The sequence below is a fragment of the Nannospalax galili genome, unplaced genomic scaffold, assembly GCF_000622305.1.
Source record: "Nannospalax galili isolate Female #2095 unplaced genomic scaffold, S.galili_v1.0 scaffold127, whole genome shotgun sequence".
Taxonomy (NCBI): Eukaryota; Metazoa; Chordata; class Mammalia; order Rodentia; family Spalacidae; genus Nannospalax; species Nannospalax galili.
This window is the reverse complement of record NW_008360326.1, coordinates 4,102,137-4,124,661: the sequence shown is the minus strand read 5'-3', so window position 1 is coordinate 4,124,661 and position 22,525 is coordinate 4,102,137. Positions and strand designations below refer to the sequence as shown.

General features: G+C 51.4%; 1 protein-coding gene across 5 annotated transcripts in view; it reads left to right on the top strand.

Moving 5' to 3' along the window:
• Window positions 1-22,525, top strand: part of Tns1 (tensin 1) — a 209,401-nt gene that overhangs the window by 51,042 nt on the left and 135,834 nt on the right. Inside the window, exon 1 of one of the 5 annotated variants that reach the window (XM_029559982.1) lies at window positions 16,173-16,361. The exons of the other annotated variants lie outside the window; for them this stretch is intronic. The gene's annotated coding sequence lies outside the window, so the exon portion shown is untranslated. Of the gene's footprint in view, window positions 1-16,172; window positions 16,362-22,525 lie in introns of those variants that run through there. 5 annotated transcript variants of the gene reach the window in all.

The window sequence follows — 22,525 nt, the reverse complement described above, 5'->3', positions numbered from 1 at the left end:
TCATATTGCTGTTTAGTGTCTTTCTTATTTTTTTATGGAAAAGGTCTCTCTCTCTCTCTCTCTCTCTCTCTCTCTCTCTCTCTCTCGTATGTGTGAATTCTTTTTTTGTGGTTGTTGTTTTTAAAACAGGCTCTTATGTAGCTCAGGCTGGCCCTGAACTGGTTATGTAACCAAGGATGACCTTGAATTCCTGATCCTCCTGCCTCTATATCCATAGTGCTGGGATTACAGGTATGTGCCACTATAGTCAGTTTATGCAGTGCTGGGGATCGAACTCAGGACTTCCTGCAGGCTAGGCAAACACTCTACCAACTGAGCTACATGCCCAGCCCTCAATTTTTTTTTTAAGAGAGAGCCTTAAGCCTCATAGAGAAATAGCAAGAATCTTACAATGGCCTCCCATCCTGCTTCAGCAACCATTGATTTTGTGCCATTTTTATATCTTCTCTTTCTACCACTCTCTATTCCACATCTATTTGTTTATTTTTGTGCTGGATTGTTTTTAAAGCAAGCCCCAGACACAATATCATCGTATTTTAATACTTCAGTGTGTATCGTTAACAGATAAGGACCTTTTATTTTAACATCGCCGTAATACCATTAGCCCAGTTAACATCATTAATAATACTTTCTTGAGATCAGCTACTACCTCGTCTGTGTTCAATTTTCCCTGATTAAATCTCAAAAGCATCTTGTTTCGGTTGGTTCCTCTGGATCAGGCAGAAGGACTTGGAAAGGATGCTGATTGGAGCCTCCGTTTACTGTGATAACATGTGCTGACCTGTGTTATCACCTCTAGCTACCTGTCAATCAAGTGATGAGATGTGATCACTTTCTCCCATGGGTCTCTAGTTCTTTGTTTCTCTCCCTCTCCTCCTGCCTCTTTCCTTCTAGACTCCTTTTAAATCAGGAACCTGTATCTGGCCCTCCAACCCCTGTATCTGGCCCTCTCTGTCCCCAGCTCCCCCTGCCCCCACCTCTCAGTCTTGGCTGTGCTTGTTGTGAGCTCTAGGAGTGGGAGAAGAAAAGCACCTTGGGGTGAGTCTGCAGAGAGGGGAAATGCCTGCTTCATTGGATGCTCATCCGATGAGCATTGGTCCCTGAGATGTCCATGTAAGGCTGCTGCTTGCTCAGAGCAGGGCCAGCAGGCAGTGCAGGGGCTGGCCATGGGTCAGTCAGCTCTGGGAGCAGAGCTAGCTGCCTTGAAGGGTGTGGGGCTGCTGGCCAAGAGGGATGGTGTGGGGGAACATTTCCTCTCCAGCTGTGCTCCTACTTTGGCCCACTGGCCTGCCCCTGTGAGTTCACTGTCAGCCCTGCCTCTGCAGCAGGCTACTATTCTCATGCTTGGGAGGCAGCTCTGACCCTCCATACCTCAGCTGGGAAAGTCACCCCTAGAGTGTCTCCAGTCCTGCTTCCTCCCTGTCCTACCTTTGTTTAGGACGCATCACTCCTTGGTTCTACTGGCTAGAATGGTTTCTTTTGGGAAAACTGGGGCCTTGAGCAAACTCAGGTCCTCATGAGGATCCTGAGGTCCCCCAGGATCCTGGGCACCTTTGGGGAAGCTGCTCCTCTTCTCTTGGCATGGTGTTCTTATCTGAGAAATGGCAGAACATCCCTAGATCTCACCAACTCATTTGCCTGGAGTGACACTTGATGCTTAGGTGTGTGTATATATGTGTGTCTGTATATGTTCATGTGTAGGTACACAGACTTTAGAACTACAGCCTGCCTGAGAATAGAAGGAGAAAGAAGACATGAAGCTGCTGGCCGGGGCTGCAAAGACCCATAGAACTTTCCAGCACCTGCACCCCCCCGTCCCCCCCCTCCCCCCGAACCCGGAATCCATTGTTTTCCCTGCGTCTCTCTTCCTTAAAGTCTCACTGCTCCCTTCCCCATCCTTAGGTACTTGTCATTTCTCTGACCATTATGTGCTCCTGTCACCCCACTTCATTTGTGTCCCTTGGGACACTGTTGTGCATGGCTCCTGGGTGTCATTCCTCAGGTTCCAGGCCTTTGTCTGGGCCTCTCCCTCTTGTTCCCATGAGTGGAGGGCCCTGTCTCCATAGGTCCCAAGTTTCCTCTAGACAGGGGCAGGCTTCCTGTCCCCTGGTCCAGGGACACCCTTTCACCTGAGGTGGCTTCAAAGGCTGCAAAACAAACTCCCAATGACTGACACTTGATCAGCAATTTTCCTCAAGTACATGTGTGGCTGAGTCCCCATTCCTGGGCTTATGATGAACAGGTTTTTTTCCCAGAGAGGATGCTGTTCCTTACCTGCCCATGGCACCAAGAGTAACCAGGAGGGAAGGAAGTTTGAGGTCACAGAACAGCCCTGGCTTAGGAGTTGGAAGGTGCAGTTTCAAACTCTGAGTCTCTTCTTTCCTGGCCCTGCTGACTCAGTGAACCTCAGAGCTGTCACCTGAGAAATGGCCATGTTAACAATGACTACGTTAGGTTATGTCAAGGAGGCTGTGACAAAAATGTTGCCATTCTATGCAGGAGTGGCTCCTACAGTCTCCTGGAGTCCATGCTCTATCCAGGTGCCAGAGATGGCGTAGTGTGCCAGTATGTGGGGCTTGGTGGAGTAGGTGGGGGAGGATGGCTTCCCACACCCCTTTCCTCATCACTAATGCCTTATTTCCCCCTTTCTGTGTGTGTCTCTGAGGGGAACCGAACTTGGGCGGCCCTAGGGGCCCTGAGCCAACAGGGAATGTGGCAGGCCCCTGCCAAGGTGTCTGTGTTCCGGCGCCGGCTTCTGTCCTCCCCCAGGACAGCACTGCGGGTGGGTGGAATCCACAGGGGTGAAACACTAAGGCCAGAACGTGCCGGGGATGCTTGGGGCTTCTTATCTCAGCCAGGAATGCACTGTGGTATTATTAGCCAGCAGCCTTCTCCCCTAGGAATAACCCCCAGGGGCATGTTGGACACCTGTCCAGCTCTGCCTGCCCAGACAGCCCATGTGGCCAGCAGCCGTGGTTGAAGCTCCCAGGCGTGCTTATGTGCCAGTGTGTATGAGTGTGTGTGTGCGCGCGCGCCTGCGCGCGGATGTGGAGTGTGGGCCTAGTCTGTGTGTGTGTCTGTGGATCTTATGTATGTGTCTGTGTGCATATGTGCCTGTGGGGGCATGTCTGCTGGTGTGACTCTTTGGGGCTTTTATGTGTGAATATGCACATGTATATATGCACGTACTACCACACTGGTGTGTGCAGGTATGCATGTGTGTGAGTTTAAATGCATGGCTGTGTGTAGCATGTGGGCACTTGTGCTTGTATGCATGCCCAGTGAGTGAGTGAGTGTGTGTGTGTGTGTGTGTGTGTGTGTGTGTGTATGGTATGTGTCTGTGGTTGTGTGTACCTCACTTGGGAGTGCCGAGGGGCCTGGGGATGAGAGGCTGGGAGGCAGGGTTCAGAGAGGGGAAGCAAGCACAAAGGTGCTGCTGGTACTTTTGATACTGGGGACTGGCCTTAGTCTTGACTGGAGTGTCTGGGACAGCATTATTAAAAGTCCTGATGTCATAGGCACATGCCTGTAATCCTAGAACTTGGAAGATAGAGGCAAGGGATTGGGAGTTCAAAGTCATCCTCAGCCACATAGTGAGTTAAGGGCTAATGTGGGCTACATGAGTCCCAGTTGCAAAAAAAAAAAACCCACAAATAAAACAAACTAGCCCTGTTGCCAGCCTGTTCTAAGGCCTGTCTTTGTCACTCACCAGCTTGTGACATTGGTGAGTGAATGTACCTGTCCAGGCTCAGTTTCCTCATTTATATCATGGTGATGCTCACAGTTCTTGCTTGCTGGAGTTATTGGGAGATGTCTAGAAAATACAATGCCTGGTATACATGTAGAGCTCCAGGATGATGTCACAGCATCATCACTATCTCCATCTGTATTAGTTATTTTCTGTTGCTGTTACAAAACACTATGACCAAGCCCACTTATAGAAGGAAGAGTTTATTTGGCTTATTGTTCCAGAGGGATAAGATTCTCTCATGGAAGGGAGGCATGGCAGAAAGCTGAGTGCTCATATTTACAACTACTTGCAGGAAACAGAGCCAAACTGGAAGTGGGACAAAACTATGAACTCTTAAAGCCTACCCTCAGTAACATGCTTCCCCCAGCAAGATCACACCTAAACCTCTGAAAACGGTACCACCAACTGGGACTAAGTATTCAAATACTTGGAGCTTTATGAGGGATATTCTCATTCAAACCACCATGGTGTACCAACCACTACCACCTCCATCAACCATCATCACCTCCATCAACTACCATCACCTCCATCACTACCAATACCACCTCTATCACTATCACCACCTTGATCACCACCATCATCTCTGCAACTACCACCCTTCATCACTACCTCCATCAGCACAACCACCTCCATCACTAATATCATCTTCTTCACTGTCTGTCTCTATCACCACCACCATCTTCGTCACTACCATCACTACCTCTATCACCACCATCACCTCCATCACCACTACCCACCCCTATCTCCATCACTACCATCACCATTACCACTATCACTACTACCATCTCCATCACTATCATCATTTCCATCACCATCATGGTTTTGGGGCCCTGGCTACCCTACAACTGGCCCTGACAAGCCCTTCTAGACTGGAATTCCTAGGGAGGGTAGGAGAACCTCAGTTTATAGCAAGGTACTGAAGGTCCAGAGAGGATATGAGGTTAGCTAAGGATCACCAGGTACCACAGCAGAGCCACAAGAACCTGGCCTTTGTTCTTGTACCATGCTGTACCACTTTGCTCATGTTATAGGGTGGCAGCGCCTTGCTAGGCTGGAGAAGTGAGGAGAACCTAACAGTGTTTCTCCCAGACCAGAGGCTGCAGCCCAGAACTTTATTTCCTAGGACATATATTCCCATAGAACTTCTGCTGGCTCTAACTGCCCTCCTGTGTGCTGGTGCTTCTGAGCCCTGGATCCCGCTGAAATGGAAACAGAGCTGAGTGCAGTAGAGGGACCCAAGGAGGAGGCTGCAGTATCTTCACCTAGGCCAGGCTATAAGAGCTTGGCCATTTGGCTCTTCATACATGGTGCCAGCTCCACTTTCTCCTCCCAACGCTGGCCAGACAGCTCTGGAATTCCTCAGAAGCATTGGGCCCCCCTCAGAGCTGGGCTCCTCTGCCCTGGCTCAGCCTTGCCAACACTTCCCACGTTCCTTCTTCTGGGAGCAGGCTAGGATGTCACTAGCACTGTGGAGGTGGAGCAGGCACTTTGGCGCCTGAGCACAGTGGACTAGGGCAGGGGAGGGCAGAGGCAGGTGAGATCTGCCATGGCCCTGAAGGCCAGCTGTTCCTGGGAAACTTGTTTTTCACCACCACTAACTACCTGGAAGAAGATGGAGGGAAAAAAAGCCAACAAAAGACTAATAACAACAAAAACAACCACTGAACTTTTTGGCTGTACATTATTAAACAGGCAGCTGGAGATGTGCCAGAGGAGACTGCTGCAGCCAAGACTCACAACCTGAACACAATTTTCCAAGTTGCAGCCAACCATGGGGTCCCTGGGGACAAGCACCCAGAGGGAGGGCTCTAGCTGCTGTCCCTCACTCACTTTGCCCCTCCTGTCCAGCTGGTCCTCAGGCCCCAGCATCCTTTATCCACCCCGGGGCTGTGAGCTGCACTGTCCCTCAAGGATTCAAGATTACCACTTCCATCACAGGTAGGGCCAGTGCCTCTTCCTCATCTCTGGACTGGTGGGGTGCAGAGACCTGAGCTGGGGGCTTGGACCTAGGGAGTCCCTTCCTGGGCTACACTGGGATTCCCTACTCATTCTCCCTTTGACTTTGATTTCCACTGATGGAGGTACGGCTGGTCTGAACTCTAATTGGATGACCATGGGGGTAAAGCTGGTGATTGTTTGCTAGGGTTTGGGGACCCTATTGCCATATCTCTGGTCTATCAGTGACATCAGGATCTGTACCACCTGCTGAGAGCAGGTGGCGACTATCTCATTCACCCACCAGCTACCTTGAAGCCCACTAAAGTAAAAGTCAAGTGTCTGAAGATGACTTCAAATCACCTAAGTGGAAGAACAAGTTGAGAGTCTAGAGTTTGGGCATTGCCAGGCCCACTATTTCCTGTGGGGTGTGTGTGTGTGTGTGCACATTTGTGTTCATGCATGCCTCTGAATAAGGGACATTAGTATGGGAACTGGGTCTTAATCTCCCCTGTGACACTCTTAGAGATAACATGATGCCAATTTGAGAGTTCATTCTTGGAGATCAAATCCTACTACCATTGTCTGTTTAGTGTCTCCTGGTTACTGGCTTTGGGCAAGTGGCTCCAGCTCTCAGTGAGTTCCTCAGCTGTGTAAGGGGAGCTTAGGACAGTGTCCACACCCACAGTATGGTAAGAAGAGAGAGACTAAAATGTGAACTGGCCCAAAAGAGTTCCTGGCCATGGTGAATGTGCATTAATACCAAAGTCTAATGGGTCCCTTGATGTTAGGGACCCCTGGCCGTAGGCTGCTCTTCTCTTCCTGCCACTCAGGCTGTGTGTGTGTGTGTGTGTGTGTGTGTGTGTGTCTGTGTGTCTGTCTGTCTGTGTCTGTCTGTCTCATCAGTGTCTCTTGCCTCTAGACCAAGTGTACCTTGAGGGGAGTGACTTTGTGTAGCTTTTCTTGGTGGCCTGACCCTTCACAAAGCCCACGATGAATGAATGGGTGAATGAATGAATGAAAGAGAGCCAACTGGAACAGGTTCAAACCAGAGGGACTTCTGAGCTCTGGAGTATAGAAAGATCCAGAAACTGAGAAAACTCAGTGGGGATGGCCAACCTGTGGAACTGCTTTCATTGGAGACAGTGTATGTGTGAGTGCGTGCGTGCGTGTGTGTGTGTATGTGTGTGTGTGTGTGTGTGCATATGTGTGAACATAGATGTGAATTCTGGTGAAGCTTTGCAGTAATTTGTTTTTTAGAGCAGCGCAGGGACCCCAGGAAGCAGGTCTGTACCCATGAGAGCCATGTTGGGTGGAGAATGTGAGCTCAGAGGTTGTGGACAAGCAGAGGCTGCCTGAGCTCCTGCTGGGTCAAGGAGGACCCTGTACTGGACAGGATGTGACTAGCCAGGCTCTGAGGCCCCTGCTGCTTGATAGTGTTGCCAATTCTCTCTGTGTAGCCCAGGATGACTCCCAAGTCCTAGATGGCTGGTTAATATCACACTCAGGGCCCATAGTGCTGTTGAAAGACTTAGAATGAATGAGTAACCGTGAAGTCTGATACTCAGAAAGCACTTATGAAACAGGACCAATGGGAAGGGGGGAGAGGAAGAGAGAGAGAGAGAGAGAGAGAGAGAGAGAGAGAGAGAGAGAGAGAGAACACATGTTTTCTGGGGTGAGGGCAGTGATAGTGTCTGTGAAAGGGGAGGCACATGTTTTCTGGGGTGAGGGCAGTGATAGTGTCTGTGAAAGGGGAGGATGTCGGGGGAGCTAACAGGTATATAGGGCTGCTCCAGGTCAGACCCTGCACTCAATGCTTAGAGCAGTTGAGTAAACTGCCTGGGGTCACACAGCCACTAAGTAGGGTGGCCAAGCTTTTGAAGCTGCCCCTGAAATCCCCAAGCCTGGTCTCTGCCCTCCAGTGCCAGGCTGGGACCAGGTTTCTCTGATTCTCCTGTGTCAGGAGGGCTGGCATCCTAGTTCAAGGCAGAGCAAAGTGATTATTGTTTCTTCTAGGGTAGAACTGAATTCCTCAGTCTCCAGCTGTCTCTATCCCTAAACATATGATCTGGTTAAAATCTGTGGCAATGGGGGCACTGGTCAAGGAACATGGGCCTAAGGAAAATTCTTGTCAGGATATGAGGGATGGCTCTAGGAGAAGCAGAATATACATGAGAGTGAAGCAGGGAATGGCTCTGCAGGTGACCAGAGAGGAATGGGGAGGGGACTAGCAGAAGGATGAGAGGAGGGGGAGAGCCACCAAAGGCTTGAGCCTGGGCCAGTGGGCAGCCCCGGACTTTGGACAAGGCCATCCAGTTGGGACCAGTTGCCATAGGGCTACTGAGAAGGGCAGCCCTGGGAGTGAGAGGCCAGTTGGCTAATATGATGCCCTGCTTGGGACAATATGTGCTAGCCAAGTGGTCAGCCACCAGCTGGACCACCTCCCCTCTGCTCAGTGGCCAGCCTGGCTAAAGGTCAGCTCGTGGCGTGGCCAGCACACTCTCCAGTGGCCACTGCTTGTAGGCCTGGTTTTGTTACAAGGCTGTCACCTCTGTAGCAGCTGCTCCTGGCTGTTTCTGCCTCTTGGGCAGTTAGCAGGGACTGAAAGTGGCCCTAGGCTCTAGGAGTTCACAGACACTAGGCAGAGAGAAGAGGAAGTGGGGGATGGGGTTCCCCCCCTTTTCCCAAGGCCATCTTTAAGTATTTGATCATGTTTCTTCATCTTTTCCTTATCATCTAAAGTAAAACTCCTTGTGCTTTTGGTTATCCAATATTTGTTAATCACTGATGTCTTCTGGATATGCTTTGGTGGGGGCACTAAAGAGAATTTAACATTGCTGCTGGTGTCTGGTCAGCACAGAGTAGTAAGGAACCTTCATCTCCTTTGGTCTAGACTTCATACTTCTATTAATTCAATCAAAAGTACTTGAGTCAGCCAGTTGTGGTGGCACATACCTTTAATCCCAGTACCCAAAAGGCAGAGGCAGGTGGATCTCTGAGATTGAGGCTAGCCTGGTCTACATAGAGAGTTCCAGGCCAGCTGGGGCTACAGGGAGACTCTCTAAAAAAAAGAAAGTACCCGTATCTTTTGGTGACAGCCAAATCCTACTGTTAGCTAAACTGAACTTCTCTTTTCATGAAATATTTGAACTTTCCCTGAACGAATTATTATTAATTCACGTTTGTTATTAATTTTGAATCATAGTTGAGGATATTAGCCCAAGAGAAATATTCCCTTACAAATTCTTGCTCATTTATAAAGTCAATTTTGTGTTTTGATTCCGTTTGGCGTCTTCTTTCTTTTGCCTTCCCCCACTTCTTGCGCCCATTAAGCCTCTCTCCTACTTCTCAGTCTTGTTACTGATAAGTATGTGGAACAAGCCAGGGCAGAGGACAGAGCCCTTTGGCAAGTCAGGAAGCTGACATTGATCTATTAATCAACACCCCTTTTCTTGCTGGCTAGGAATCCACTGGGCTTTCTATCTTCCAGGAATGTCACCCTGGGTCCTGCCAATACTTTTCCTGGGCTCGGAATCCCTATCCCATACTGCCTGGGTTCCTTAGACTGTAGGGCTGGAGTCGGGCGGAGATAGGCTTGTGTGAGGGAGGGGTCTAGGGTTCTTCAGAGGGACCCAGGTTGAGGTCAGGGGACTACTAGAGAGAAAAGGGTGGAAGGAGAGGGAAGGAATCCTGCCCTGGAGATAGCAAGGCCCCAGGGTCCTCCCAGCTTTAAAGCTGAGTTTCTCAAGGGAGGCCAGGGGTTTATGTGTAGTGACCTCTGCCAAGCACATTAGTGCCTAGAAATGTGCTCCCTGGAGCCTCCAGGGGCCTTGAAGGCCATCAGAGCTGCTGGATGAGGAGGCTAGAGCTAAGAGGGACAAGAGTTGACTTTGTCAAGAGGCTGCTAGATCCAAGCATCTCTCTAGGCTAGACATTGAGGCAGGCTTGCAGGGAGGTGGGTGGGGGCTGTGTGTATTCTGAAAGAGCTGTGGTAGCCTGCTTCCCAGTGCTTATCTACCTGAGACTAGGGTGGCTGGGATGTGGAAGGCCCAGTTTAGGCTTCTTTCTCCCTGAGGAGTGTACCTAATCCTGTAGGTGATTCCTACCTGTATGTAAATAAGATGTAAATGGGTATTCAGCTCCAGGGATGACAATTAGGTGAGAACACAGCATCTGGAATGGAAGAAAAGAGGGGCTCTTAGGAACAGTGGTATGAATGTAGCTTCAGAGGTCACCTCTGGAAGGGGCACTGGTAAGGGGACTTTGAGGGAGTGACACTGATGAAAGCTTCTAAAGGAACAGCCCAGACTTACCCCGCATTGCACGGGGAGGAGTGCAGCTCAAATGCACAGACAGTGACCAATGCCAAGGGTGACCCTGGGCCTGGCTTGAAGCCAGCTGTGCCCTGATTCAGAGCCCAGAGCAGCCCCTGCTCCCCGCACTCCTTAGAGGGAAGAAGAGCTGTACCCAAGGGAGCCATTCCTCTGAGACCTGCTTATGGCTCCCTTCCCTCTCAGTCAGAGTGAGGAGAAAGAGGGACCCTGGTACTAGATGGGGTCACTTCCCCAACATGGGAAGATCTGGGAGGTACCTTCCTGTAGGGGTGCTTTGGTCTGACTCTGTGAGTATGGCTGTCACAGACCATACTCTGGAAGCAGTGCTAGGACCTAAATTCCTAGTTATGCCCTATGGTGACAGGGCTGTGCTTAACTGGGGGCTGATCTTACAGAAAGGGCTCTAAGCTTAGGTCTAAGGTCAGGCATGATTCTAGCCACTTCCCAGGTTTCCCTGCGGTTTCATAGAAACTCACTTAGGGAAGGGAGAAAGGCTCCCTGTAGACAGTCACTAGATGCTGAAGGCAGTGAGGGAACAATGAAGGCAGCTCTGGGATGGCCTATCCTATCTGTCTCCAGCCCCTGAGAGCCCTGGCTGGAGCTGGGGCTGTGAGGCTAGGACACTGGACTCAACACTCCTGGGCCTTGATCCATCTGTCTCCTGCCTTTAGCCCTTTCTTTGCTTCTTGTGTCCTTTGTCCCCTGTTTTGTCCTGTTGTCCCTTCTTCTTTCAATGGAAGTGCCTGTCTCAGCACCTGGCCTGACACAGGCTATTCATTTCTCCCTACCCTTCTCAATGGCTCACTGTTGCTCTACCCCCAGATCCATCTTTTTCCTCCTCTGGTTGCCTGTGACCACCTCTTTGTCCCCTTCTCCTAGCTCCCAGCTTTCCTGCCATCTGTTTCTACAGCCTCTGTCTTTAGCTAACAGTCATCTCGTGGACCCTGCTAGGTGCCAGGCACTGCATGCTCCTTTCTTGGGTCTGGGTCTCCTTACCTCTGCTGTCACCCTCTCTCCCATCCCCCACACTTAGCCTCCTGTTCTCCCTTCCCCCAGTTCCATGGGGCTCCAACACTGGTTATTATTCAGTTTTATGAGAAACCTCGAGGCCTGCCCCTGAATGGACCAACCACAACTGGAACCAGATGTGCAATCCTGGCTTGGGGATGCAAGGGAGGGAGGAGAGAAAGGGCATGGCTGGCTTGAAGGGGGCTGGGGACTGGGAAGCCCTGGGAACCTGGTCCTGGAGTCCTGGAGGAAAGGAGGAGGGGAGGAGGGGAGGAGGAAAGGTGAGGAGGGGAAGCAGTCTGGAGAAGCAATAGGGAGAGAGAAAAAGGGGCCAGCAGGCTTTTTTAGAAAAGGACCCCCTCTCTCCCCCCTCTCCCTTTCTATCTGTCTCAGTTTCTGGCTTTCTGTCTGCTGTCTGTCTCTTGCTCTCTGTCCCTTTCTGTCTTTCCTTCTGTCTTTCTATTTCTCTCTGCCTCTGTCCATCTGTATCTATATCTGTCTCTCTATCTCTATCTCTCTCTGTGTCTTTCTGTCTCTATCTTTCTGTCTCACTCTCTGTCTCTGCTTTCTGTTTCTCTCTCTCTCTCTCTCTCTCTCTCTCTCTCTCTCTCTCTCTCTCTCTCTGGCTATGGGATGGCTCTTGGAAATTGGAAAGAAAGTCAGCATCTCCTCAGAAGCCCTCCAGCTCATTGACTTCCTCTGTGTGGTTTCTAGGGGGCTGCTGAGTTTGAGGTTCTACCCACGTGTGGGATCAGACAGACTGGGAAAGACGGGACACTGTTGGGCAGGGGTAGAAAGAGAAACATCCAAAGGCTCCCTGAGGGCAGTTAGAGGAGGGTAGCATCCCATAGCCCCCCCCCCCCCCCCCCCCCCGCCTGCAGCTGCCACAGACCTGGGGGAGGGCGGGAGCTGTCTGGGGCCTCTGTGTATCAACATGATGCTTCCCCATGTCCTGGCAAAGTCAGTTTTTCTGTGATTGCAGCTTCAGAGATAATTGTGTGCCTACAGCTACCTTGCTGGAGTGCTGTGCAGCATTTAGATGTTTCAAATGCCCTTTTTACCCAGTTGCTAACCAACCATCATCTGGCTATCCCTCATTCATTCGTTCATTTATTCATTCCACATTCACTGAGACTATTATGTTTTAATCTTGTCCTGGGTGCTGGATAAAAAAGGGAAGGGCAAGGAAAAACATGGACCAGCCTTTCCTCACTCAGTGGGAGCAGTGGGACCGAAGGGAGCAGATGTGGAGGGTGGCAAGGCCTGCCCAGTGGCACAGCCGGAGGAGAGGGTGCTTCCTGGGGGATGTAGCTTTTTGTCTAAGTGCCAATACTGGTTTGTTTGATTCTCCTAAGTGTCTCCCAGTCCCTCTAGTCACAGGAGTACAGATGTGGGGAGGTCCAAGAGAAGTAGCTCCTGGGGGCCCTACAAGTCCTGTGTGTGCTCAAGTCTTCAGCCAATCACCTTACTCTCCAGCCTTGGCTGCCTTCCAGATAGCTATTCACCATTGCTGGAGCCGTTCCCCAAAGGACTTGGGTATAGGGGTGTCACTGTCTTCCTCTGAGCTGCCCTCCATGCCACTGTGGCTATCCTTAGACACCTTTCCCCCATCAAGGCTTTGAAAGCAATTAGGTAAGACCATATGACAGGCAGAGCCAGGCTACCAGGAGAAGCCATTGAAGAGCCACCAGGAAGGTCAGGGCCTGTTCCTCCCTCAACTCTCAAAGAAGCTCCTGTTCAAAATCCAGAATGGCTAGAGTCCTAAATGAGTGACCATAGAAACAGCACTGAAGGAACCTGGGGTATAGCTCAGTTGCCAGAGTGTTTACCTAGCATACCTGAAGGCTTGGGTTTGACCACCTGAACTGCATAAACCGTGCATGGTAGCATACACCTGGAATCCCACCACTCAGGAAGTGGAGACAGGAGGATTAAAAGTACAAGATCATCTCTGACTGTGTAGGAAGCTTGAAGCCATCCTGAAATATATGAAACCCTGACTCAAAAACAAGCAAACAAGCAACAACAACAAGAAAATCATGAAAGAAACTACATTGACCACCACAAAAAGAGTGTCCTAGAGCTGCTGCTGATTGGCATCACTGGCAGCTTGCAGCAGGAAGTCAGGGGTCATGTCATGAGGTTCTCACCAGGCAATGTTGCTGATGGAGGCAAAGATGGTATCAGCCCAGTAGTCTTTGAACACTGATGGGGCCAAGATGGAGCAATGAGGTGAGAAAGGTATGGAAGTCAAAGCTGAAGGATGGAGGGAGAGAAGGCTCCAGGGATTGGGGCTGTCTTTCAGAGTTTCTGGAATCTTCTGCTGGAAAGCTGGGACTGCATATGATCCCAAGAACCAGGGACTGTGTGATGTTCATCAGGAGACTATGGTGTGGGTGGAAGAGAGGGAGGGTGGCTCATTCTTCTGAGAGTAGGAGGGGTTCCACTTTCCTGACACACTCCGCTATCCATGTGTTGAGGAGACAGGAGAGGCAGAATTGACATGGAATCCTTTAAACCCCTCAACTGGCCAGTGCTGCCCAAGCTCTGAAGAAGCCCCTCATCTTGGTGGTGGTAGGGAAATAGGAATTAGGCAGGCAGAGGTAAGCAGGGGTCACCTTTTCCCCAGAGTGGGAGCAGTGAGTGGAATACTTGGTGTAGGGCTGGTGAGAGAGACAAAGAGAATACAGTCAATGTCCCCACAGAGTTTATAATTGTCATCTCTGGGCAATGTGCACACACTGAAAGATTGAGGCTGCTGTTAACACAGTGGGTTCTGAGATGCTGGGACTGAGGGTGTGGGAACTTGAATTCTCTTTCTGTCTGGGCAGGGATGATGTCATCTTGCTCTGAAGGGAGAGAAGGATATGTAGAGAGGGGGATGTTGCTTCTCTCTGCCCCCCCCCCAAAGTCCTGGAGGTGTCCCTCCTGATCTGGCCTCAAGAAATTTTATTGCTATTTGGGCTTAGGACATCCCTTGTGGCTCTGGCCTCAGGTATTCTAGAACCTTGTCCCTCCCCAGGGATACCTGTCATTCTATTCTTGGTGAGAACTGAATAAAAACAAACCTCAAAGACCTTTCGATCTAAACTTGATGCACAGCAAAGGAAACTGAGGCTCAGGGATGTAGGCCTCTGACTCCAATGGAGAAGATACAATGAGCCTTTCAATTCTTGGATATCTTGGTTGCAGGGCCAGCAGGTGTGGGTCAAGTTTCTCCTTGACACTGGCTGGCCTGCCTGGCCTCTGACATGTCACATCAATCACCTCAGTGCTCTTAGGCCCCTGTCCTCAACTGTGATAACAGGGCAGAGGGTGAGTGTTCTTTAAGTGCCTGATGTACAGTGGGTATGTGACAAATAGCTGTCCCCTTCTATCCTAGCTTCATTTCTGTTGCTGTGATAAAATATCCTGACAAAAAGAAACTTAGGAGAGAAAGGGTTTTTTTTTTTTTTTTTTTTCAGCTTACAATTTTAGGTTACAGTCCATCATTGGGGTGAAGTCAACGCAGGAACTTGAATCAACTGGTCACACCACATCCGCAATCAAGAGCAGAGAGAAATAAATACGTATGTTCTTGCTTGCTTGTGCTCAGCTCAATTGATTCCTCCACTTTTATACAGTTTAGAACTTCCTGCCTAGGGAATGGTGTTGCTCATAGTGGGCTCTTCCCACATCAATTAACTTATTAAGACAATCCCCCATAGCCAGCTTATCTGGACAATCGCCCATTGAGACTCTCTTCCCTGGTGATTCCAGGTTGTGTCCAATTGACAATTAAGACTAACCATCCCTAGCACTTGGGAAGCAGAGGTAGTGGAGCTCTGTTAGTTTAAAGTCAGCCTGCTCTATATAGTGAGTCCCAGGTAAGCCAGGGCTGCACAGTGAAACCCTGTCTAAAACACAAAACCAAACCAAACCAAAATAACACTAAACATTCTTTTAGGAGACTCCTGTCTACTTCTTTTATCCTTTTTGTGGTAATTCAAACTTGTATATAATCAGCCCCTCTGATCCTGTGTGTTCTGCTCCATAGAGTGAATAACTGCTGATTGGAAATATTTGGGAAGCCAGGTGTGGTGGCACATGTCTTTAATCCCAGCACTCGAGAGGCAGAGACAGGTAGATCTGTGGATTGAGGTAGATTGTAGATTGAGACCAGGCTGGTCTACATAGTGAGTTCCAGGCCAGCTGGGGCTACAGGGAAACTCTATCTCAAACAAAATAAAAAAACCAAAAAAACCTAGAAAAATAAAAAAGAAATTATTTGGGAAGAAACTTGTGCCTATCCTCAACACGAACAGACTATCCTCTTGTCCTTCCCTAAACAACTCAGCACAACCACAATTTACACAGCATTTACACTGTATTCGATTTTATAAGTACTCTAGAGTGGATTTAAAGCAAACAAGAGGGGGCTGGGGCTGGGGCTCAGGTGGCAGAATGCTTGCCTAGCATGTAGGAGGCCCTGGGTTCTCTCTTCAGCATCATATAAAACCAAGGCATGTTAGCAAGTACCTGTATTCCCAGGTCCTCTCAAGAACAGTTAAGTGTTCTTAACCCCTGAGCATCTCTCCAGCTCCCCCAGTCCACCTTTTTTGGGATGCATTTTAGAGTGGAAGCATGTGTTTCATGAACTAGAACTTTGCTCCAGTGACTTTTGAATATAGGGTCATAGATGACCTAACAAACACCAGGAGAAAAAAAAAAAGCAGGGGTGATCACCCCACATTTGACACCCAAGGTTCAGAAGGGAGATGGCTGGCAGCTGGTTTCCAAGTACATTGGGAACGTCACACAATAGCACTTTCTCCCAAAGTTGAGGTGGGGTATTTCATCTTCATCTTCATCATCATCATCATCATCATCATCATCATCATCACCGTCTTATCAGCATCTTCACCCAGCAGCCTCTTGGCGACGACTCCACAGCTGTGTCTTTCCCAGGGGGAGAGTCCCTCCTGTCCCTTCCACTCCTGTCCTGGGTCTCCAGGAAGCTGCTGGGTGGCTGGCTTGGCCAGGTGCATGGCAAGCCAGCCTGAGGAGCACTGCGAGTGAGTGGCGGAGCGCAGCAGGGGTTAAAGGAGGCGGCGGCTCTGGGGGCGACGCGCTGACTCCGGGAAGGAGGCGGTGCCCTGGGCCGCCAGCCCGGGAGGGAGCCGGGAGGGCCCTCAGCGCGCTCACTTGCTCCCAGCAGCGGCCTAAGGACCCGTTCCGCTGTGCCAGCTCACTCACCGCTTTTGCGAGGCCACCAGCTTCCTGCCAGCCCAGCCTCCGCCCCTGACACTGCCCACCACCTTGGCCTGCCACCCAGTGGCTTCTCCGCTAGAAAGGTGAGTGGGTGCGGTCTGTGAGTGTGTGTAAGTATGTGTGTGCAAGGATGCCAGGGATGCACAGCCAGTCTGCACCCACTGATGTCAGGACCACCACGCTGGGCTCTGAGGGTGAACTTCGGGAAAGTGAGGCCAACCCCTCCCCTGTCACATGGGTCTGGGGTAGACTAGCCCCTCAGGGACCAACCTGTCATCCCCTACTGTCCGATGTTCCCAGGGTCTGCCAGGGATGTCTGGGGCGCGGCTGTCCCTGAAGCCTAGAGAGCTCCAGGAAGAGTTTTGTTTGCTGCGAAGTTGCTGGTGTCAGCCCAGCTTTATACAGCTGTGAGTGGGGAAGGGACCGTTGACCCCCAGAGGTGGAGATGTTGGGGAGGGGTCTCTTCTGTTCCAGCCTGCCTGCCCATGCAGGGCTATGTATGGGGGAGACTGAGAGAGGACATGGGTCTTTTTTCCCTGCTAGTGGCTGGAGATGTTTTGGGGGTACCTTCCTTTCCTTTGGGGTTCCCTCCCTGCTCCCCAGAGCTGTGCAGCGCTGCAGGGGAGGAGCTGGCTGGCTGCTGGGGGTTAGAGTTAAAAGCTCTACCATCATTCCTTCCCCTCCACATGGGCCGCATGCCCCCTTGCCCATGGGCACAGCCTGGCATGTGTGCCCCCTGTTCCTCCCCCAGCCAGCAGGCCCTCTCTTTTCTCACCCCTCCAGGCAGAAATGGCTAATCCAGGTGGTTAATGAACACACAGGGTCTCTCCACCTTTTCCTTCTCCCCAACCTTCCTCTCCTCCTCTCACTCTGACCTCCTGCCTGCCACCCCTTACCAAGACTGGAGAAACCACCCAGAGCTAACCTCGGGACCAGGGCCAAGATTGCCTGCCCAGATGTTTTTAGGCTGGCCTCTGTCCTAGTAGAGGAAACTGGAAGGGGGTGGCTTGAGGGGAGGGCCCAGAGAACCCTACTGGACTTCTGGCTGGGCTCTCAGCTGGGGCGTGGGATAGGGTAGGGGACAGGATGGGTGCTGGCTGGGGAGGGGCCCAGTATTTGGAGGGCAGGAAGGCAGTTGTGGTGGGAACAGGGACAGCTGGAAAGTGGGGTTTCAGGGTTTGGGGACAGGGGACTCCATTCCTGGAAGCCCTTCTGTGTGGTCCAGCAGAAGTGGGGTGGGATGTGGGAGGGGAGGGCCCTTTCCCCTTCCTGAAGCTGCCTGGGGGTGGGGTGGGGACCATTGTGGCTCAGACTTGGCTTCCAGTGCCTGCTGCCCTTGCCAGCTGGCGGTTGCTCTGGTCTCCTGACCCCAGCTCTCCCCCAAGATGTAAAGGTTGTTACAACCCAAGGACCCTCGGCCCCAATCACCTAGCCCAGAGTTGGGCTGGCCCATGGAGGAGGACAAGGAGTGGAAAGGAGGGGATGGGGGTGGGGTGTGTGGGGAGCCAGGACTTTGATCTTAAACTGAGGGTTCTTGGGTGGTGGAGGAGACAGACTAGGAACCTCTCAGACATCCCTAGCCCTGGCCTTGAACCTCCTGGCTCTCCTTCCCCATCGGTAATCCCAGACTTCATACCTCACCTCCCTCAGAGCTCAAGAGCAGAACTCCCTGTGGGATGGTGGCCAGGAGGAGTGGGCTGGACTGGGGTGCCTGTGAGACCAGGGAGGAGGTTGCTGTTTTGGGTGTTTTAGGGCACCCAGCATTGACTGACTTCCCCCAGAGAGCAAGGGAGGGATGGGGGGGGGGTGAGATACATTTGGTGGAAGGATAAGGGGTTAACCAAATCTTCCAGAGGCCCTTGGGCATCAGCAAGAGGGTGAGCTCCAGTGTAAGGTAGTGAGTGGCCTGTCCTGGGAGGGGGTAGTTCAGAAAGGCTGGACACTGGAGGGATTCCTGAGCAGGGATGAAGTGAGAAGAATGACCTTTAAGGTCTCTGGGGATGCTGAGGTCCTGGGATTCTTGGAGTTGGGGAATTCTCGGACTCTGGAATGGGGGCTTGGAATGGGGGGTCAGAAGCTGTGACTTCTGGCCTAGGGCGTAGGTGGGGACTCACAGGGTCACTCTCCCTTGCCTCTGCCGGGGAACAGAAAGCCCTTGCACATGCCTCTCCCTGGCACTCGCAGCTGACTGCCCACCATGTCTGCCTCAGCTGCTTCCTGAGCTGTTCTGAGGTGCTTCCTTTTGGCTACTCTGTGCTTGGCCCTGTGGTTAACCCCTTGACAGCTGGATGGAACCTATGGCTATGCGATACAGGGTGGAGGGGAGGGGATTGCAAACATCACAGGTCTTCAGTGTTCGACAAGGCATGGGGGTTTCCACACTGGGCATCTTGAGACCCTGACCAGAGTGACCTCCCCAGCTGCTAGAGATGCTAGGCAGAAGGGCCCCGGTAGGATCTGAGAGGCAGAATCCAGTGGCAAGCCTCTTTCCCTCTTTTAAAATCCTTTCGTTAAGGCTGCTGAAGTAGCTTGTGTAATAATGGGTGTGAGTGTGTGTGTGTTGAGGGGTGGTGAGCTAAGGGCACTCGTTGGCTGTTCTTAGGGCCTCTCAAGAGAGGTAGGGGAGGAACAGGTGCTTCCCTCTGGCCTCTCCAAACCTGTTTTCCCTGGACAGGAGAGGCAGTGGGGAGTGGGGCTCACACTTTCCCAAACTCAATGCTGGGGGCGGGGCTTCCCACTGGGAAGCAGGTTTTCAAATGGTTTAGGACCCTCCCTGGGCTCCATCCTTCCTAGTCCATACTGCCTCTCCCTACAGCTCAATCTATGGATGCCCTATAGCTCCTTTGGGAAGCCAGAGTCTGAGGTCACTGCGGATAGCCTCCTGTCTCCAATCAGGCAGTACCTTTAACCTTCCTGGCTTCCTCAGAAGAGAAGGTCCTTTCCTGTCTAACTTTCATCCCTTGTCTATAGCCAGGGGATAGGGGAGGCTTCTTAATCAGTGGACTTTTCCACCTGAATGAAAGGGACTGAAGATGAAGAAGGTGAGGGAGGGTGTAGGGAGGAATGTGAAGACTGGTTGGAGCTACAGACTCAGCTACAGCTCATTGGTGCTTCTCACTTAAGTCTCCTTGACCCCAGAAAGAGAAACTGAGGTTCAGCTGGGGCATATGTCTGGGGCTGAAGGACAGAGAAGACAGTCAGGAAACCCCTCTGAAAAAGGTGAGTCAGAAGGGAGTGTGCCTGAGGAGGGAGAAGGTAGGTTTTAGACACTGGGGAGGGACAGGTCTACTTTGTCCCCAGTATTATCCTCCAATGCCTCTTTCTCCCTGGCTCTCTGACTGGCTGCCTTTTAGCTCCCAGAGCTATTAGACATGCAGAGGTGTGGGCATAAGCCAGCTGGAATGGGTATATATGGTGGGGGTGGCAGAGCTGCAGCCTAGAGACCCCAGGCCAGCTGGGTCCTGGGCTGCCTCTACCCAGATTGGTGTCCTTGGCCATCTCCATCCTTGTCTCTACCTCAGTTTCCCTGGGGAAGCTGGAGCTGGGGTGAGAGGGGGCTGAACCAGTTCCTGGCACAGTCTCCTGTGGGACTTGCCGGGTGGTGTGATCCCTGCCTTTTTAGGGCTGCAAGCCTGCAGCTCAGGCCTTGATGGGCAGGCCAGGGACTGGCGCAGAAGGGTGGATCCCAAGAGTTGACTCAGTGAGGACCACAGGGGGGCCTGTGGGGGTTCTCTACCCTCTGCCAGTCAGAACCTCCTTCAGGGACCTTTCTAACCTTTTCTTAGGGTGAATGGAAGACCCCTCTGCTGCAGGTGAGCTGTGTGCTCGCCTGTTACCTAGCTCTACAAAGTCTGTTGTCTCCTGGTGTTGCTTTTGGTGCCAGCTGATGCCAAGGATAGGGCTTGGGGCAGGCCTGCTGAAGAGCTGTGAGCCTGCAAACAGGACTGCTTTCCCTGCAAGTGTAGAGTAAGGCAGAGAGCATGAGCTAGCCTGTTGGGGACCCATTCATGACAACTACTTTTACAAGCTGTGTGGTCTTAGCAATTGACTAGACCTCTCTGAGCCTCAGTTTCCTCACTCTAAAAATGGATAAGCTGGAGATAGAGGTGCATGCCTTTAATCCAAGAATTTGGGAGGTAGAGGCAGTGAGATCTAGGCCCTATGTATCAAGTTACAGGCCTGCTGAGGTTACAGGGAGACCCTGTCTAAAAATAACCAACCAAACAAAAACAAACAAACAAACAAACAAAAAAAACAAAAATCAAAACAAAACATAAAAAGAGATAATAGGGTATGTTCATGGTGTGGGTGTAAAGGTCAAATGAATTGATTTAAAGTGCTTTGAAGAACTGGGGATGTGGTTCAGCTGGTAGTGTGTTAGTCTAGCATGCATGAAGCCCTGGGTTCAGTGTCCGGTATTGCATAAATTGGATGTGGTAGTGTATACCTGTAGGTCCAGCACTGGGGAGGTAGAGGTAGGAGGATCAAGTAGGTGTTCAAGGTCATCCTTGGCTACATACTGAGTTCCAGGCCAGTTTGGGATACGTGAGATCCTGTCTCAAAAGACAACAACCAAACAAAACCAACCAACCAACCAAACAACCAAACAAAACCAACAAGACTGAAGTGCTTTGAACATCACTCAACCCAGAGTTAAATCTTAGTTAACACTCTTCTTATTATTGGTGGTGCTCCTTCTAGAGCCCACTTCTGTTCTCTCTCATCATAGTTGCTCCCTCCCTCCAAAGGGGAGGGTTGTGGGATGGAATGGACAGGGTTCTTTTAAAGGGTGCCAGTACCAGAGCAATATCTTCCTTCCCTGACTCTGTCTCTGCAGTTGGAGGCAGGCTCCAAGGGAACCTCAGGCTCGTCTCCCCAGGGGACGGGAGCAGATCTGTGTTTATGGATGACTCTGAGAAAGTTGCCATCCCTATAAACAAGTCTCGTTATTATAAACCAGCCTGAGCTTCTCTGCTGGGATCCTTTTCCACCCTCCAGCCAGCCATTGCATTGGAGACTCCCAGGCCTGGCCAGGACCTGGCCTGCCTCCAGACAGACTATCCTAGATCTAGCTAGAAGGGTGGCATATATGACTTGAAAGTGGGATCCTCAGGTAACCATTGCAAGCTGGCTTGGACTCTGTAGGGCTCCCTGAAGTCTGACCTGCATTTCTCTTGCTGAAATCTAGTTCAGTCCCTTGGTAGGGGTGGGATAACCACTCCAGCCCTTCCTGTGTGTACATAGGAGCTGAGATTTTTGAAGTCTGGTCTCTAAGTCTTCTGGCCATAGTCCGTTCCCTCCTAGGCCTCTGCCCTCTCTGGGGTCTGCAGCTTTCTGGTGCCCTTGATATTCCTCATTAGCTGGAATCAGCCTTCCTGGCCCGCCAAACTGCTCTTTACTGAGAGTCCCACCCAGGAGGCTGGGGTTTCTCTGGGTCAGGGGTGTGCACTGTTTCCGGACCCCTGGCCCGCCCAGTTGCAGCTGCAAAAAGCATTAAGATTTCTTTTTTTTTTTAGGAAGAAGGGCCTTAGACTGTGATGGCCACAATCTATCTCTCTTCTCTCTTCAACCTTCTCTCCCCCATGCCATTTCTAGTCCATTGCTCTTCAAGAGGTGAAAGGTGGACCTCACTTTGGATGCTTGATGTCCACCAGCCTGGACAATCAGCTGGCCCACAACTGCCCTTTAGAAAGTCCTGAAGTTCAGAGGCGGTCTTGGTGCTGGCAGGGGGCAGGACTGTGCCCCAGGCCAAGGGGAGGTGCACAGAGGGTCTCTACCCTGGGGTTCCCCCCCTTCCCCTTCCCAGAGTAGTGAGCTAGTGGTGCTCTGCTTGCCAGTGGGTCCCAGGCTGGCCTGACTCTGTCCCTTGGCTGAGTTCCTTCTCTCTCTGGGTCTCAGTGTCCAGTCTTTACCTGTCAGTTGTAGGGTTGGAGAGGTGTAGGATTGAAGGCTTCCAAGTGCTTTTGCCTTGGGGTCGGGGGGGGGGGTTCCTTGGATCCCTGGCTGTGGAACTTCACCTTGGATTGACCTTGCGGGGTCGGGGGGGGGGGTTCCTTGGATCCCTGGCTGTGGAACTTCACCTTGGATTGACCTTGCTTCCCTCCTGCCCTGCCCCCACCTCTGGCAGTGGCTGGCAGGAAGTCCTGCCTGATTAGGGCCCTAATCACCGGCTGAGACTCCCAGAAACGCAGAGCTGGTAGAGCAGAGAGGGGCCGGGTCAGGGAGGGGGCTGTGAGACTTGAACATG